The sequence below is a fragment of the Notamacropus eugenii genome, chromosome 3 (genome assembly GCF_028372415.1).
Source record: "Notamacropus eugenii isolate mMacEug1 chromosome 3, mMacEug1.pri_v2, whole genome shotgun sequence".
NCBI lineage: Eukaryota > Metazoa > Chordata > Mammalia > Diprotodontia > Macropodidae > Notamacropus > Notamacropus eugenii.
Genome location: NC_092874.1, coordinates 456118024 through 456136008, shown reverse-complemented (window position 1 = coordinate 456136008; position 17985 = coordinate 456118024).

Below are 17985 nucleotides of genomic sequence, written 5' to 3'. Positions count from 1 at the left end.
ATCTGTAATTGATTTCCTCCATGCTCTTTCTTTTCATTCCCTTCTTAAACTGTGCTCTGGTTTTTGATCTCATCATTCAACTGCAATTGCTTTCTCCAAAATTACCAATGATCAAGTCTTAATTGTTAAATTCAATGGCAAGTTCTCATCCTTTTTGACCCCTTTTCAGCTTTTTACACTTGATCACTCTTTTCTCTTTGATTCTTTCTTCCCCTGAGATTTTCATGCTGTGGCTCTCTAGTGTTTCTTCCCTTACTGTTTGGCCATTCCTTTTCAGTCTCATTTGCTGAATTTTTATCCAGGTCATGCCTGTTAAATGTAGACACTTCCAAAGGCTTTGTACTGGATTTTCTTCTCTTTTCCTTCTATCCTATTTCACTTGGCAATCTCATCATGGACAACAGACTCAATATCATCTTTATGCAGATAGTTCTCAGATTTATTTATCCAGCCTTAACCTCTCTCCTAAACTCTAGTTCCACATCTCCAATTGTCTGCTGAACACCTAAAACTGTATGCATAACAGACATCTTAAACTCAACTTAGCTAAAACTGAATTCATCACATTTCCTCTCAAACCGCTCCCCTTTCCTCACTTCCCTATTAATGTAAATGATACTACCATCCTCCCAGTCACCCTGGATCATAATCTAAATCTCTTCCTTAATTCTTCAATCTCTGTCAGCCCTCATATCCAATCAGTTGGCAAGTCCAGTCATTTCTGTTTTTATAATATCTCGTAGGCTCCCCATCTCCTGTCTTTGCCACCATTTTCAGTCTAGATTATTACAATAGCCTATTGGTTTGTCCCTCTGCTTCCAGTATTTCTCTACTCCAATCTTTTCCTCACTCACCTGTCAAATTATCTTTCCTAAATCAGTACATTTCACAACTCTCCTACGTGTTCTATGACCCAAGTGACCTTCTTGCTGTTGCTTATATAACACATTATCTCCCAATTAGAAGCATTTTCAGGAGCTGTCCACCAAAGTCTATAATTCCCTCACTCCACATCTCCACTTTTTTGTTTTCCTGATGTTCTTCACATCTCGTCTATAGTCCAACCTTCTGCAAGAATCCTTTCCTAATCTTGCTTAATGCTAGTTTGTTTCCTTTGTTAATAATATATCCTGTTTGTTCATGACCTCTAATCATTTATCTGTTGGAGAATGCCAATTTTGGTATTTAATTTTCTCAAACATCAAACCCTTATGAAAGAAATTTGAAAAAAAAATTTTTTTTCTCATTCAGCTATTTCCCTTCCTATTCTAAGTGAATTTGTTTTGTCTTTTCAGAAGCTTTTTGGTTTTGTGCAAACAAAGTTACATGTTTTATCTTTGTAATATCTTTTATCCCTTGCTGGTTGAGTATAATTCCTACCCATAGCTATAAGAGGTGATCTTTTCCTCTTCATTTTTAAATAATATGATCTTTAATATTAAGGTCACATATCCATTTAAAATGTATTGTGAAATATGATACAAGGTGTTGGTCCTGCCAGACTGCGTTCCAGTTTTCTCAGAAGAATTTTTATAAAATAATCTATGTATTCTTCTTTATCAAACAGTGTGTAATTGAGTTCTGTTGTTTCTTATTCTTACTTGTGTAGCCTGTTCCATTGATTTACCTCCATTTTTTTTACCCAATACTAGATGATTTTCATCACTGATGCTTTATAATGTAATTTGCAGTCTGGCCTATTATTCTGTCTTCTTTCTCTTTTCATTATTTCCTTTGATAGCAGAGTTCTTTCATTTTAAAATGAATTTTATTATTTTATCAAGTTTGTAAAGTATCCATTTGATGATTTTATTGATATTTAAAAGTGTACCTTAACTTAGGTGGTATTGTCACTTTTATCATATTGGTCTGCCCCAGGCATGAACAGTGAAAATTCTGCCAGTTACTTAAGCAATACTTACTATCGTAAAGAGCACTTTTTAATTAAATTTTCACAAGTTTTTTGGTGCTTTGATAATCTGATGTCCAGATTCTTTATGCATTTTATAGTTATTTGGAATAAGAATTCTCTTTTTATTATTTCAACTTCAATTTTGTTATAACTATAAAGAAATATAATCAGTTATTGAAGTATTTTTAGTCAATAATTTTGCTGAAGTTATTTTCTCAGTTAACATTTGTGATGATTCTCTAGAATTTCGAAGTATACATTCATATTATCAGCAAATAAGTATAACCGTATTTCCTCTTTACCTATCTTTATGCCTTTAATTTCTTTCCATTGTCTTATTGCTACTATTTGTCTCTCCAAAACTGTATAAAATGCAGTGAAACCTATTGAATCCCAGGTATTTTATCCTTTTTGTAGTTATTTGGAAAGTAATTTTCCTCTTTATTGTCATTTTTGTGTTTTGTTATTACTACATATAATACTGCTGATTTTTGAGGATTTTGTAGCTTACAAACTTTGTTAATGCTATTGTCTCATACAGTATCTTTGAAGATTCCCTAACAGTTTCCAAGTGAATCATCACATCATGAACAAATAGGGATAGTTTTATCTCCTCTTGATCTCTCTTTATGACTTTAATTTCTTTCTTTTCTCTTACTGTTGCTAGCATTTTTGGAATTATTGCAAACAATAGAGGGAGATGAGAGAGCCTCACTTCACTCACACATTTTTGAAAAATGGCTCAAATATATTTCCATTGTCCATGATACATGCTTTTTGTTTTATATGTTTTAAAAATCATATTAAAAATATTTCTCCTTGCTTGTACTTTGTAGGAATTTTAGTATAAATGAGTGCTATACTTTGTCAGAGACTTTTTCTGCTTCAACTGAAATCATTATGTGGTTGGGGGTATTTTTAATAGGATTGATTATATTGATTATATTAGCAATGTTGAACCATCCTTGAATCCCTGGTATAAAGACATCTTTGCAATAATGAATGAGTTCTTGGATAAATTACTACAGTGAGTTTGATAAGATTTTGCTTAAAATTTTTCAATCGGTGTTCATTCTCTTCTGTGTTTGATTCTTCCTTGGGTTTTACATAAACCAAAATACCTTTTGGACTCTCTAAAGAATTCTGGCAGTGTCTTTTCTTTTTTCAATCATACAAAAGGATTTGTGCAGTATGAGTATTAATTTTTCTTTAAATATTTGATAGAATTCTCTTGTGACACCCTCAGAATCAAATATTCTCTTCACAGCTTTATAGTTCCTTTACAAGTAGGACTATTTCTTATTTTTAAATTTAGTTATTTAAGATATCTATTTATTTTTCTTTCAGTTTACTTATTTTACATTTTGAATATAACCCTCTCTTTTGTATTCTTGGTTCTGTTAGCATATAACTGTGTATAATAGGTTCTGATTTTTCTTTTTATTTCTTGTTTTGTTTTTCATTTGCTGTTTTATTGATTTCACTTTCTTCCCTCTTTTAAAACAGGTTAGCTAAAAATTTACCAACTTAATTAGGCTTTTCAAAGAAACAGCTATTAGTTTTATAATTTATAAAAGAGTTTTATCATTTTTATGGTTTTTATTTCCACTTCAATTTTTCTCCTCTAATTTTTAATATTGCCTCTTTTGTGATTATTTTAGATTTTCTTATCTTTTAGCTTTCTAATGAAATACATATGAAGATAATTAATTCAGTGTTTTCCCTTTTTGCTAATGTATGCTTATAGGAATATTTGTTTTTCCCATGAGGACTGTTCTAGCTAGATTTGATAATTATTCTTATTTTCTTTCACGTATTTATTATTACTATAACTTTTGCTTTGACCCACTCATTATTTAGGACTTCATGGTTAAGTCTTCATTTAGGTCTGATTATTTTGTTTTTGTTCCCTAAATTAATATCTTATTTCTTATATTATGGTCTGTAAAGGATGCATTTTCTATTTCTGCTCTTTGAAATTTGCTTTCAATATCTCTGCAATATTTGTTTTTTTGGTAAAACTTCCAAGTAGTTGAGAAATGCATGTATTCTTTTGCATTCCTGCTTAAATGATGTCATCAGTCTTTTAATTCTAGTTTCTCCAGCAATTTTTCAGTTTTGTATTTTACGCTGTTTTTCTCTTTGTTAGACTTATTCAAATGTGAGAGAGGAAAATTCAGATTTCATGTTGCTCTCATGTTACTTTCAACGTATTCTTCTAGTTCAGTTAGTGTTTATTAATTTTGATGTTAAGGCGTTTGAAGCTTATACTTTAAATACTGACATTGGTTTATTCATGATTCCTTTCAGTATAACTTAGTTTCCTTGTTTCTCACTTTTAATGTTTTAAGTGTTTGCTTTTCCTTCATCTTGGTTTTACATTATGCACAGTAAAGTTTTTTTTCCCCAGCCCCTCATTTTTATTCTGGATATTATTTTAAATATGATTATTATAAATAGTAGGTTGCAGGGCTTTATATTCCTATCCCTTTGTCCTTCTTTTTCATATTATTGGATTATTTTGTCCATTCACATCTAAAGTTATAAGAATTAGGTTTATATTTTCCTCCATTTATCTTATCCTAATCTTTATCTTATCCTTATTCTCACTGGCTTTCTTCCCCTCACCTTCAAGCCTCCTCCCATTTATTATCCCTTTCTCTAGTTTTGTTTATTAGCTCCTTTTTCTTCCTTGTTTTTTATTTGGGAATTTAATTCCCACTTCTTTTTTCCCCCTCAGTTAAATATTCAAGTAGAATCCCCTGTCTTTCTCCTCTCTTTCAATTTGTTTTTTCACTAGCTTTCAAAAGCTCATTTTCTTTTATTTTTTTCTAGAAAGGATTTGTTTTCTTCATTATTTATCTTGCCAGTCTATTGTAGAATTTTATTCATTGATTCGTGATCCTTATACTTACTTATTGTTTTATTTTCCCTAATCCTCATGGAATTATAACTTGAGTTCTTTAATTGGGTCCTCTCTTCTAAAGAGTTTATCTTATTGCCTTGAATGACTTTTCTCAAGCCTCATTTTGTGAGTGTGTGTGTGTGTGTGTGTGTGTGTGTGAGTGTGTGTGTGAGTGTGAGTGTGTGAGTGTGTGTGTGTGTGTATCATTCTTACAAAAATGCCAGTTCCTGCAATTGATGCAGATATTGCCTAATGGAAGGATTCTTTCTATGTTCCTGATTGTGTAGTTCATTACTCTTTCTTAAATTTTAAACTTAAATTCATAAAGGCAAAAAAGAGAACATTGCCATGTACTCAGCATAACCAAAAAAGAGGAATGAAAATAAAATCATGAATTTCTGTTTCCCATTGATTACATTTTTTGAAACACTAACAAGATTTTTTCCAAGCCGCTCTGCTTTTCTGTGCTTCCTTCTAAGTTTTCTTTTGTTCTGTGTTGTGTACATTTAATTTTTTCTCCCTCCCTCGCCTCCCTGGCTTACAGAAGAATACCATTAGATATAAGTATGCATTTATACACACACACACACACACACACACACACACACACACACATACACATGTGTGTGTGTGTAAATCTATGTTATACATCTATTTATCAGTTTTTTTTCTAGATACAGATGGCGTCTTCCTTCATCGGTCCTTGTAGTTGATTTGAATATTTATAATACTGCTTTATGCTTTGTTTTTGTTTTTATTCTTGCTATTAGGAAAAGAACACATTAAAAAAAGGGTTATATCAAGGGAGCAGTCATGGGTCAATTGCCATATAATGGAATGCAAGTGAATAGGAGTATCTAAACCCCAAAGGTGCTACTACCTGTTACCATTGACATGAGCTAATGGAAATAAGTTATGGAGTGATATGTAGTGAGTTATTGGAGATGAAGCCAACCATGCAGAGATGATGGTAATCATGTAGAAAAGACTCATCAAAAGAAAAAATAATTTCTGTTACAGTGAACCTCATATCTGTAAATGGGGGTATGTGGTGCTTACATGTGCCCCGATTTGTTAATACCTAAGTGAGACACACAAGCATTTATTAAGCACTTGTTCATGTGCCAGGCACCATGCTAATTGCTGGTATGCAAAGACAAAAATAAAAGAGTCCCTGACCTCAAGGAGTTTACATTCTAATGGGACAGATAACATGTGTAAACTACGTATATACAAGATACATGCTGTGCAAATAGAAGGTAATGTCAGTGAGGAGGCACTGGTTAGAAGTAAGAATGATCTGGGGTATCGAGAGGGGAGATCATGAAAGCCCTCCTGATGAGGATGGGAATTGAACTGAATCTTGAATGAAGCCTGATAATCCAGGAAGCAAAGATAGGAAGGGGATTTTAGGCATGTGGGAAGCTAGTGAAAAGTCACAGAATATTATTTTGAAGGCCATTACTACTGAATCATTGAGGATATAGAAGGATGTATAACACTAGAAACATAGGCAGGGGTCAATCATGAACAGCTCTAACAAAGAGAGAAGTTTGGATTTGATCTTGGAGGTAAGAAGGACCAGCTGGAATCTGTTGAGCAACAAATAGGCAAGACCTGTTTGGCTTTAGGAAAATCACTTTGACAGCTGAATGGAGGAAGGATTGTGGTGAGGAATGACATGAGGTGTGGAGATCAATTAGATCTGAGTACAGAGTGCAGAAGAATGAAACAGGACTGACCTGTCACAATGGTCCAGGAGGGAAGAGATCAGATCCTGGACCTGGAGAATAACTAAGTGGAGAGAAGAGAATATATATGAATGATGTGAAGGTAAAAGCAAAAATATTTAGTAACAAATTGGGTATGTGACATGAATCTGAGAGAGCCATTGACAATGAAACTGGATTGTAAGCCCTAATAACTTGAAGGATGGTGGTGCTCCTTACTATAATAGCAAAGTTTGGGAGAGATCAAAGATTAGAGATGTTGTCCATGAATCCTATGAATTATATGTAGGAGAGACAATTTTTTATTCCCACGAAGGAAGCAATGATATATATATATATATACATATATATGTATATATATGTATATATATATACATATATATGTATGAGAATCACAGTGTTCATTAACAGAATGATTTAAACAGATTTCAGAAAGCCAGATCTTAGCTAGATTACAATATGCTGGAAGGCTGATAGTAAGCCTCATTAAGATACGATGTAGTTAGACAGTTTTGCTCTTTGGACTTCTCACATTTCACCTGTAGTGAGCACAGCTGGAGTTAATTTGAGTCCTCCTTAATGATGACTTCTTTCTCTCATGCTTCCTCTTCCTTCTTCCAGCTGCTGCAACTGCAATTAATTAACTGCTCATATAGACACTGCATGAACTTCTGAAATTCCAAAGGTCATCTGGATATGTTCACCTCAAGCTTGCTACTCAGTAACCTAGTAGCCGAAGAGTAGTCCTCTTGAAGGCATAGGATAGACTAGGTGGGACATATATGCTCATGGAGGGCTGGGTGAGGAACAAGACTTCAGCATTTTTGAATCATCCTTATGCTTCAAAACTAGAGAAGAAGATGAGTGATGAAGAAAAAATTGACCCCTTAGTATATTCATAAAATTCTGGGTCAGAAACCAATCTGGGGGACTCAACCAAGCAATGAATCATATGTAGCCAGATATAGGCAAAAGATATATGACTATACTAATTCCTGGTTCAGAAGTGGGGAGAAAACTTAGCACGCTCCCAACAGGGTGCATGTAAGCACTCCTATTTCAGTCTCACCCTCATTTCTGTCTCACTTAACTGAAATGAAAATAGGCAGTTCATTGGCAAAGTGGATAGAACACTGGGCGTAGAATCAGGAAGACCTGAGTTCAAATCTAGCCTTATACATGTGACCCTAGGCAATCATTTAACCTCTCTCTGTCTCAGTTTCCTCAACACTAAAATGGGATAATAATAACACCTCTCCCTCAGGGTTGTTGTAAGGATCAAATAAGAATATTTGTAAAGCACTGAGCATAGCACCTTGTATATAGAAGGTATTTAATAAATATGTTTCCTTCTTTCCTTCCTAAAGGCAGAGCATCTGTGCGAAGGAAAGCAGGCACAATGAAGGGAAGAAAAAGTAGTAAAAACTATACAATTAAAACAAATACTAACCAGATAGTAAATCTCTTCTTTACCTCCATCTATTGGAGAGAATCAGTTAATGACTGAGTGTGGTCATCTGAGACAGCCACTTGTTTCAACAAAGTGAGACTATTTATTATTATGGTGGGTATCCACAGTGCTGGAAATCTTTTTCCTTCTCTTTATTAATGTATAATATTGTTTTTCATGCATCCTGCCCATTTGGACCTTGGTCCTTGAGGAAGTTTTTTTGTTGTTTGTTTTTGGAGGGAGGTCAGTAGAGATCTTCTCATTTACAACTTCTTGTCAGTAGTGGGAAGCAACCAAGACACTAATTTAATTGAATCAGATTGAGAGGGAGAGGTGCTATTATTGAATATTAAGCCCATTGGTTGGGTTGAGCCCCTCTCTGTCTGAGACTGAAGCCCTGAGGTCACAAAGGTGAAAGATCAAAGATTTAGAACTAGAAAGGACTTTAAAAGTCCCTCTTGTGACTAGTCTAATCCTCTTCTTTTAAAGATGATGAAATTTTCTCTCCACCCCTTATCAATAAAGCACCCAGGGGAAACATTGCTTCTCTCTTACTCACTGCCCCATGTTCATAAACCAGGTCCTGTCAATCATCCCTTTGTAAACTCGCTAGCCTGCACAAAGCACATGTCCTATCATGTCCAGCATGTCACCATACAGACGCATTAAGCCCTGGAACTTGCACATTGGAAATACCTTCTTTCCCTGATTCATGAATGGGGATCCTGAGGCCTCAAAATCACATGTGGCCTTCTACGTCTTTGGGTATGGCTTTTTGACTGAGTCTAAGTTTTACAGAACAAATCATTTTATTAAAGGGATTTGTTCTGTGAAGTTTGGATTCAGTCAAAGAGCTGCACTTGAGGACCTTGAGGGCCACATATAGCCTTAAGGCCATAGGTTCCTCACCCCTGCTAATTGGTTGGCCCTTCCCAGAACTTCTTTCGAAGGAGGACACTCAGGTCAGTTCTGTTTAATTCTTCTGCACTCTGTACTCAGGCCTTCTTTCAGCCATGCCCATGGACCAGATACCTTGAACCTTCCTTGCACTTCCAGATTTCTTTTATGTGTTATTCCATTAGAATATAAACTCCTTGAGGTCAGGGGCACTTCCTCACTTTCATTTGTAATCCTAGTGCCAAGTTCATTGTTTGGCACATGGTCAATGATTAATAAATGCCAGGTAAATAACTGATTATAGTTCTGTCTCTTCCTTAACCATACTGATTCAAGGGCTTGTCAATGCTTTGGTGACTTAGAACCCTAAGAAATCTGTCTCCAGTCGCTTTTCCCTTATGTCTATCTTATATACCATGAAAAGATTATTTTTTCTTTTTTTCTTTCTTTCCCAAGTTTATTTATTTATTTGTTTTTAATTTTCAAAAACTCATTCCATAAGTTTTAAATTTCTCCCCCTCCCTACCCTCTTCCTCCTAAAACAGCATGCGGTCTTACATGGGCTTCACATACATTCTTATTGAACAATTTTCACATTAGTTATGTTGCATAGAAGTATTAAAACGAATGAGAGAAAACATCAGAAAAACTAAACCAAACCAAAATATAATACCAGTACAACATCAGTGCAAAAGAGAAAATAGTCTGCTTCATTCTGTGTTCCAACTTCATAGTCCTTTCTCTGGATGTGGATGGTATTTTGCATCACAAGTCCTTTGGAAATGTTTTAGATCCTTGCATTGCTGTGAAGGGCTGTTACTGTGTATAATGTTCTCATGGTTCTGCTCACTTCACACAGCATCCGTTCATATAAGTCTATCCAGGTATTTCTGAAGTCCTCCTGTTCGTCATTTCTTATAGCACAACAATATTCCATTACATTCATATGCCGCAACTTGTTCAGCCATTCCCCAATTGATGGACATCCCCTTGATTTCCAGTTCTTGACCAGCGCAAAAAGAGCTGCTATAAATATTTTTGTACATGTGGATCCTTTTCCCATTTTTATGATCTCTTTAGAATACAGCCCTAGAAGCACTATTACTGCGTCAAAGGGTATGCACATTTTTGTAGCCCTTTGGGCATAATTCCAAATTGTTCTCCAGGATGGTTAGATAAGCTCACAGCTCCATCAACAATGCATTCATGTTTCAACTCTCCCACATCTTCTCCAACATGTATCATTTTCCTGTTGATCTTATTATCCAATCTCATAGGAGTGACGTGGTATATCAGAGTTGTTTTAATTTACATCTCTCCAATCAATAGTGATTTAGAGCATTTTTTCATATGGCTATAGATTGCTTTAATTTCTTTCTCTGAAAACTGCTTTTTCATATCCTTTGACCATTTTTTAATTGAGGAAAGATTGTATTCTTGTAAATTTGACTCAGTTCTCTATATATTTTAGAAATGAGGCCTTTATCACAGATACTAGTTCTTTCCCAGTTTTCTGCTTCCCTCCTAATCTTGGTTGCTTTGACTTTGTGAAAAAACTTTTCAATTTGATGAAATCAAAATTACCCATTTTACATTTCATAATGTTTTCTGCCTCTTGTTTGGTCATAAATCCCTCCATTCTTCATAAATCTGGCAAATAAACTATTCCTTGCTCCCCTTATTTGTTTATAGTATCAGCCTTTATGCCTAGATTATGCACCCAATTGGACTTTGTTCTGGTATGTGGTATCAGGCTTTGGTCTATGCCCAGTTTGTGCCATACTATTTTCCAATTTTCCCAGCAGTTTTTGTCAAATGTTGAGTTTTTATCCCAGAAGCTGAGTCCCTGGGTTTATCAAACAGTAGACTGCTATATCCATTGACTACTGTGTCATATGTGCCCAACTGTTCCACTGAGCTACCCCTCTATTTCTCAGCCAGTACCAAGTGGTTTTGATGATTGCTGCTTTATAATACAATTTAAGGTCTGGTTTGGCTAGGTCACCTTCCATGAAAAGATTCTTAAAACATTTCTTTGATCATGTACTTTCTTGATTAAAAAAAAAATCAATGACTTCCTATTAGCTATAAGAAAAATTCCAAACAGCCAGTTGTTCAAGACCTTCCATACTTTACCCTACATTTCTAAATTTAATCTCTAAATATTCTATTCTAACCAAATTTGTGTAGCTGTTTTCCTCAGGAAAGGTCTTTCTCCTTCTTCCATCAGTTGTTTAGATACCTTACCCTAACTCTATTTTATCAACCATTGATTAAGGACCTAGATCAAATAATGGAAAAACATGGAACTCAGATCCTGTTTCCAGTCTGAGAGGCAGAAGATGTGGACTGATGTCCTGAATCTGCTGGTTACCAGTTGGAACTCTCTAGACAATTGCATCATCTCTCTGGAAACTTCAGAAGATTGAACTGCATGATCTCTAAGGTCCCTTCCTTCCTTACAGTTTATTGTGTATCATGTGTAGTGCTTCCTCTACAGCCTTTATTGATTACTCTCCAATGATCTACACCAGACTGTCCCTCCTCTGAAATGGCAGGAGGACCTTGATTGTCTGTTTCATTTATCTGATACTTGACATGTATGACGTAAGATAGGAATAGATGCATATGTATGAATATATCGTTACCATCTATATATGTATATGTATATATGAAACACATGTAAGGTTTCATGTATGTATATACACACATGTTTTATATATACACATGCAGATAGTAAATAGAAATATTTATGTACATATAGATATACTATACATTATGCTGTAGATTATATATGCATACATGAAATATGATGTGTTATATGTTTTATATTCACAATGCATATATAGATAGATGGTGACATTTATATTGTAGAACTATGCTATGTAATGTCATGCATACAAACATGTGTATAGATAGATAAATTACATATGCATTTACATATAAAGATGACATATCTGCATATAATATGTATATATTGATGGCAAATATATGTATATATTTATACATATGTATATATACATATGCATAAATAGTATTTATGATGTACACATATTGTGTTTATAGATAGAAAATATGTATTTCATATCCACATATACATGCATATGCACATATACACACAGACACATAGAGTCCTGTCCCCAGGATTCCACCTTCCACTGTGTAGCCTTGGGAAGGTCTCTTCGCTTCTGTCTGTTTCAGTTTTCTTCCATGTAAACTGGAAATAATGATATCTTCTATCCCTTATCCCCCAATTGTTATGAGGATAAAATGAAATAAGATTCGTAAATGGTATATAAGTGCTAGCTATTATGATCAGCTTAGAGTTTAGTTGTGAGAATGAGAAAGACTCCATATATATTTATGTGCACGCATACTCTGTGTGTGTGTGCGCCCTTCCCCCGCCCCCCCCCCCCCCCCCCCCCCCCCCCCCCCCCCCCCCCGCCACGAGTATGTATTAAGGTAGATCTAAAGTGACAACTCACCTAGGGTCACCCAGCTGCTAAATGCCTGATTCAAATTCAGGTCTTCCTGATTCCTGCCCTCTCTTGACTAACCACCTATCTCCTTACAGTTCTACACTTCTTATTCTTTTACATGGCATCTAGCAAAGTGCTTCGGGCATGATAAATATTAAATAAATATTTGTTTATTGACTGTATGACAACAAAGTTAGTAGTATAAATATACTAATTTGTTCTTAGAGCAGATAGTCAGAGGCTCTAGTCATCACTCTGCTCTGGTCATACTTTTAACCCTCAGTACATGATTATACCAGCAAAGTGGGTAAAGAACTAGTTTTGGAATCAAGAAGACTGAGGCTAGATCTTACCTGTGACCCATGTTGAATAAGTGACCCCTGGAAAGCAACTTAACCTTTCAGTGCCCAATAACAGACATGGACATGCTTTGGTTGAGGGAGTTTCCTCAACCCAGAATTCCCTACTCTAATAAAATAAAAGTTCCAGAAAAAGTGCATTATCTATCATTTACCTTATTTCTCTATCTATATATCATCTAAGATTTTAGCCTGTAGAAATTAACATACAAATTCAAAATTCCTTCAAGCTACAACTTACAAAATCCTGTGGAAGCATTTTAACTTCCATATGCCTGACATCAGCGAATGGGTTAAACAGAGAGAAACAATCAGGGAGAAAAAAAATTTCAAGTCATCATGCAATTATTAAATGAATTAAAATGGTAATTTTCATGCCATTAGTCTGAATTTAGTAAAGCTTAGAAAATTCCATTTGAACTTTCTGCATGAAATAGCAATTTTGAGTTAAAAAATTCTCTGAGCAGTTAATGGTTCTGCTATCAGTCTGATTTAGTAAAGGTTCAGAGCTTTTGCGAGCTAAACTTTCTTGGGAAGTCATTTTCATACCATCAGCTCTAGTCTGTGCCATTAAGATCATTTTTCCTTGATAAAGTGAATTTTTGTGTTATTGTTCTGGGTTTTGGAGGGGGGAAAGTACAATTTTTTTCCCATGGGAAAAAAGTAAGATTCAACTTAAAATCCCCCCATTGTATTTTCAGATCATCAGTCTGTGCCAAAGGAAAGACAGACTTTTTTTTTTTTTCCCAAGGAAAGTCAGTGAACTCCAGGTTATTAAACCTCTGCCCTCAGAGAGTTCTGAGAATCATTTGTGTGGAACTCAAATTGCAAAGTATGTTTAGGCTTTATGAATGACAATGGAATACACTGTGGTTCTCAATTTTGAAAGGCCGTAATGACCTTGATATTGTCTTTTCATAATAGAGCACAGAACCAGAGTGACAGCTATGGTTGTGATGATTTGTTTGGACCAAGCCTCATGTCCAGAATAAGAAAGCCCCAGTGCCATCATGCACATTGACCAAGCATCATGCGAAGGATAAGACTGCCCCAATACCATTGCCCATATTGCCCCAAGGGCATTGGATTTGCCAGATGTCATCCTGTTCTTAGGGAGCCATAGGATTCTCTAGAGTTACAAGCAATCCCATCAGTTTCTTTTTCTTGTTAACGTTGTTCAGAGTAGGTAGAAAGACACACATACGCTAGCTCTGAATCCACAGCCCATAAAATATCTGTAAAAAAGAACTCCCAACAAATTCTGGAGTAGCAGAAGCCACAGAACAACAGAGCGGACGAGATTTCTGTTACAGAGAGCCCTGAAAACCTCTTGCACAAGGTCTGTTGCGCCCCGGACCCAGAGCTGAGCCCAGCCCTGCCTTGGCCGCACGGCACCGAGAAGAGCAGATCCCAGGAGGCTTCAGGGACGGAATCTCCAGTGGCTGCATGGGTCCCTCCACCCATGGGCCCCAAAGGTTGGTAAGAGGGTCTTCTTGGCTTGCCGGGAGGGGAATGGGGTGCCCCCATAACTCAGGCCCCCTCAGGAGGCAGCAGCAGAGGCAGGAGCAGACAGGGGCTCCCCAAGCAGGCAGGAGCCCTGATCCATTGTTGAAGGTCTCTGCATAAACCCCCTGAGGGAACGGAGCCCCAGAGGTGGCCCTGCCCCCACCTGAGCACCTGAACCTAATCTCACACTGAATAGCAGCCCTGCCCCCACCCAAAGCCCTGAGGCTGGGAAGGAGCAGTTGAATCTCAGACCCCAAGTGCTGGCTGGGAGGATCTGGAGGCAAAGTGGATGTGAAGAGAACACTCAGAAGTCAAGTCACTGGCTGGGAAAATGCCCAGAAAAGGGAAAAAAAATAAGACTATAGAAGGTTACTTTCTTGGTGAACAGGTATTTCCTCCCTTCCTTTCTGATGAGGAAGAACAATGCTTACCATCAGGGAAAGACACAGAAGTCAAGGCTTCTGTATCCCAGCCCACCCAATGGGCTCAGGCCATGGAAGAGCTCAAAAAGGATTTTGAAAATCAAGTTAGAGAGGTGAAGGAAAAACTGGGAAGAGAAATGAGAGAGATGCAAGTAAAGCATGAAAAGCAGGTCCACATCCTGCTGAAGGAGACCCCAAAAAATGCTGAAGAAAACCTTGTTCAGAGTATTTCCAGACCCAGAATATATCAAGCAAGGGGGAAGGGAATAAACATTCATATAGCATTTACTATGTGCTAGGTACTGTGCTAATGCCTTTTTACAAGTATTATGTGATTTGCTCTTCACAACAACTCTATGGGATGGATGCTATTATTTTCTCTGTTTTATAGTTAAGGAAACTGAAGCAAACAGAATTTAAGTGACTTGTTCCTGGTCACGCACAGCTAGAAAAAGTCTGAGGTTAGATTTGAACTCATATTTTTCTGATTCCAGGACCATCGTGCCATAAGTTGCCTCTCAATGAGATCCGTGATGATTAAAAATAGATTGACATAATTCTCTACGAAAGGGAAAAGAAATCAAATAAAGAATGCCTATTGCCTAGGCTAGACCATAACATGCAGTTGGATGGGCAGCCCACTGAGTTAGTCCATTAATTAAGTCAAGTCAAGCCAACAGGCATTCATAAAATGCTTACTGTGTGCCAAGCAATGAGCTAAGTACTTAGAACATTGAGGCATAAACATTCCTTCTCAAGGAACAGAACATCTACATACACAGAGAATATATGTAGTGTAAATTGGATGTAATCTCTGAGGGAAGGCACTGGTGGGAGGAAGACAGAATGTAGATTAGGAAGTTTCTTGAGCATTGAAGGAAACCGGAAAGCAGAGACAAGTAGGAAAGAGAATTCCAGGTATGAGGGCAAACCAATGAAAGCAGAAAGACTCAGGCAATGGAGTGTCATCTGTAAAAAATAACAAGAGGACTTCCTCCAAGTGGACAGTGAGCTGGATCTTAAACCCAACAGAAGGATCAGAGTGGTCAGGATTGCATAGGGAATTGGCAAATACCTTCAGTGATCCCAGGCTGTTTCCTGTCACAAATTCTCATTAAAAAAAATGTCACATTCTCTTTATGATGTTATGCAACTTTAAATAATGAAATACAGTTATCCCTTTCACATCACAATTTTCTCCATCAAGGTTTTGATATATTGTGCATCAGCATAAGAAGTTAAATGGGAATTTTGGGGAGTTTTTGCAGAAACCATAGATGACAAGTGAAGGCCAGCAGATGACATGGAGCCTAAGGCCAAATGTTTAACCCAGATTTTACAATAAGTTACTATATATGTCCCATAAAAGAAAAAAGATATTTCTTCTCTGATGAGAAATAAGGGCCAAAACATTTACACAGATTTTCCATATTGCAGGGGCACTCCACCCCTAACACCCTCAGTGTGAAAGGGATAACTGTACTATAATCTCTAAAATGATCCAAAGGGCATGGAAAAGATGCATGGTGAGTGTAAATGTACTGTACCATATTACTAATGATGACTTGCACACAAGTGCAAGTGTTTGTAATGGTGCCATCTAAGAAATCTGTGATCAGAAAAGGAGGGGAGTGAATCATGTCTTGATGTATAGGATAATGGCAATGTGCTGGTAACTCAGAGTGTTTCAAAGAATTTGAAGAAAGTCATAAGTGTGCACAGTGCAGCCTTTTTGGAAGACTTGTGGAAGAATGTGGATGAGATTCCTATGGGATAAGAAGATGTGGATGACTGATGATCTGCATTATTAGAGATGGTTCTCAATCCAGTGAGATCATAGAGTCATTGAAGTGTTAAAATACTGTATTCTCCACTTTCTAGATTTGATCATATTTACAAACCTAGACAATAGGTACCCCCAGCAACCTATAGGCTAAACCTGGATGTCCAAGCTAGAAGAGCCTAAGCCAGACGTTCTGCACTTAAGCCTAGAATTTGGTGTTGTTGAGTCATTTTACTCATGTCTAAATCTCCAGACCTTATTTGGGGTTTTATTGGCAAAGATATTGGAGTGTTTTGCCATTTCCTTCTCTAGCTCATTTTATGGATGAGAAACTGAGGCAAACAGGGTTTAGTGACTTGCCTAGGGTCACACAGCTAGTGAGTCTGAAGTCAGATATGAACTCAGATCCTTCTCATTCCAGGACCAGTGCTCTATCCACTGTATCACCTGGCTATAAAGCCTAGTATGCATAAAGGTAAAAAGACTCAACAGTCATTTTTAAAGATTTTAAGCATGATAATCATGAATCATAAAGCATTTAGGTTTATAAACCCTCAACAGAGTGACTCCCATCTACCTTTCTTGCTTTATACATAATGGGTAGTAAATAAATGCTTGCTGATTGATTATTCCAACTTAGTCTACTCTAAGAGCTCTGTCCACTCATTTAACTAGCCTCTTAGATGTTCCCCAAGCTTAGGACTCCATGACTTCCTCCTCCACGCATAAACAAAAACATGCCAGTATCATGCCATATTGGATAAGAGACTGAATTTGAAAACATGAAGACCCGGGTTTAATTCTTGATCTGGATACTTACCAGTTGTGTAGCAACCTGGAGGCAGTTAGGTGGTGGAGCTGGGCCCAGAGAGAGGAAGACATGAATTCAAATTTGGCCTCAAAGATGGGCTATGTGACCCTGGGCAAATCACTTAACATCTGTCAGCCTCAGTTTCCTCATTTGGAAAAATGAGAATTAGAATAGCACCTATTTCATAGAGCTGTTATGAAGATGACATAACATTTTTAAAAGCACTTAATCCAGTATCTGACACAAAGTAGGTGCTTAATAATTACTTGTTTCCTTCTTTCTAGCTCTAGGAATATGTTTATTCAAAAGATCTTTATTTGTCTTCATTCCAAGAGTAGCTCAGGTATTGCCTCCTCAAGCAAGCCTTCCCAGATCCCCTGAGATGGTAATCTGAATACGTCTTATATCCCTTTGCACTCCTTCTCCTTCACACCTGCAGAATGCCTTAGGATCATAGAACTCAAGGTGGCAAGGACCCTGGAGGCCATATTGTCCAAACCTTTCATTTTCCAGATGAAGATATTGAAGACTATGGAGAAAAAGCAAATTGGACAAGGTTGCACAGCTAGCAAGCCTGTTGAAGGCAGAAATTGGTCCAGCACATAGAACAATGCCTGGAACATAGGCTAGGGACTTGACTTTGATTTCATGCCTGTAGAGGACTTTTATGTGAGGAAATCCCCTCTATCAATGCAGAAACAAGAATTTATTAAGCACCAATATGTAACTTC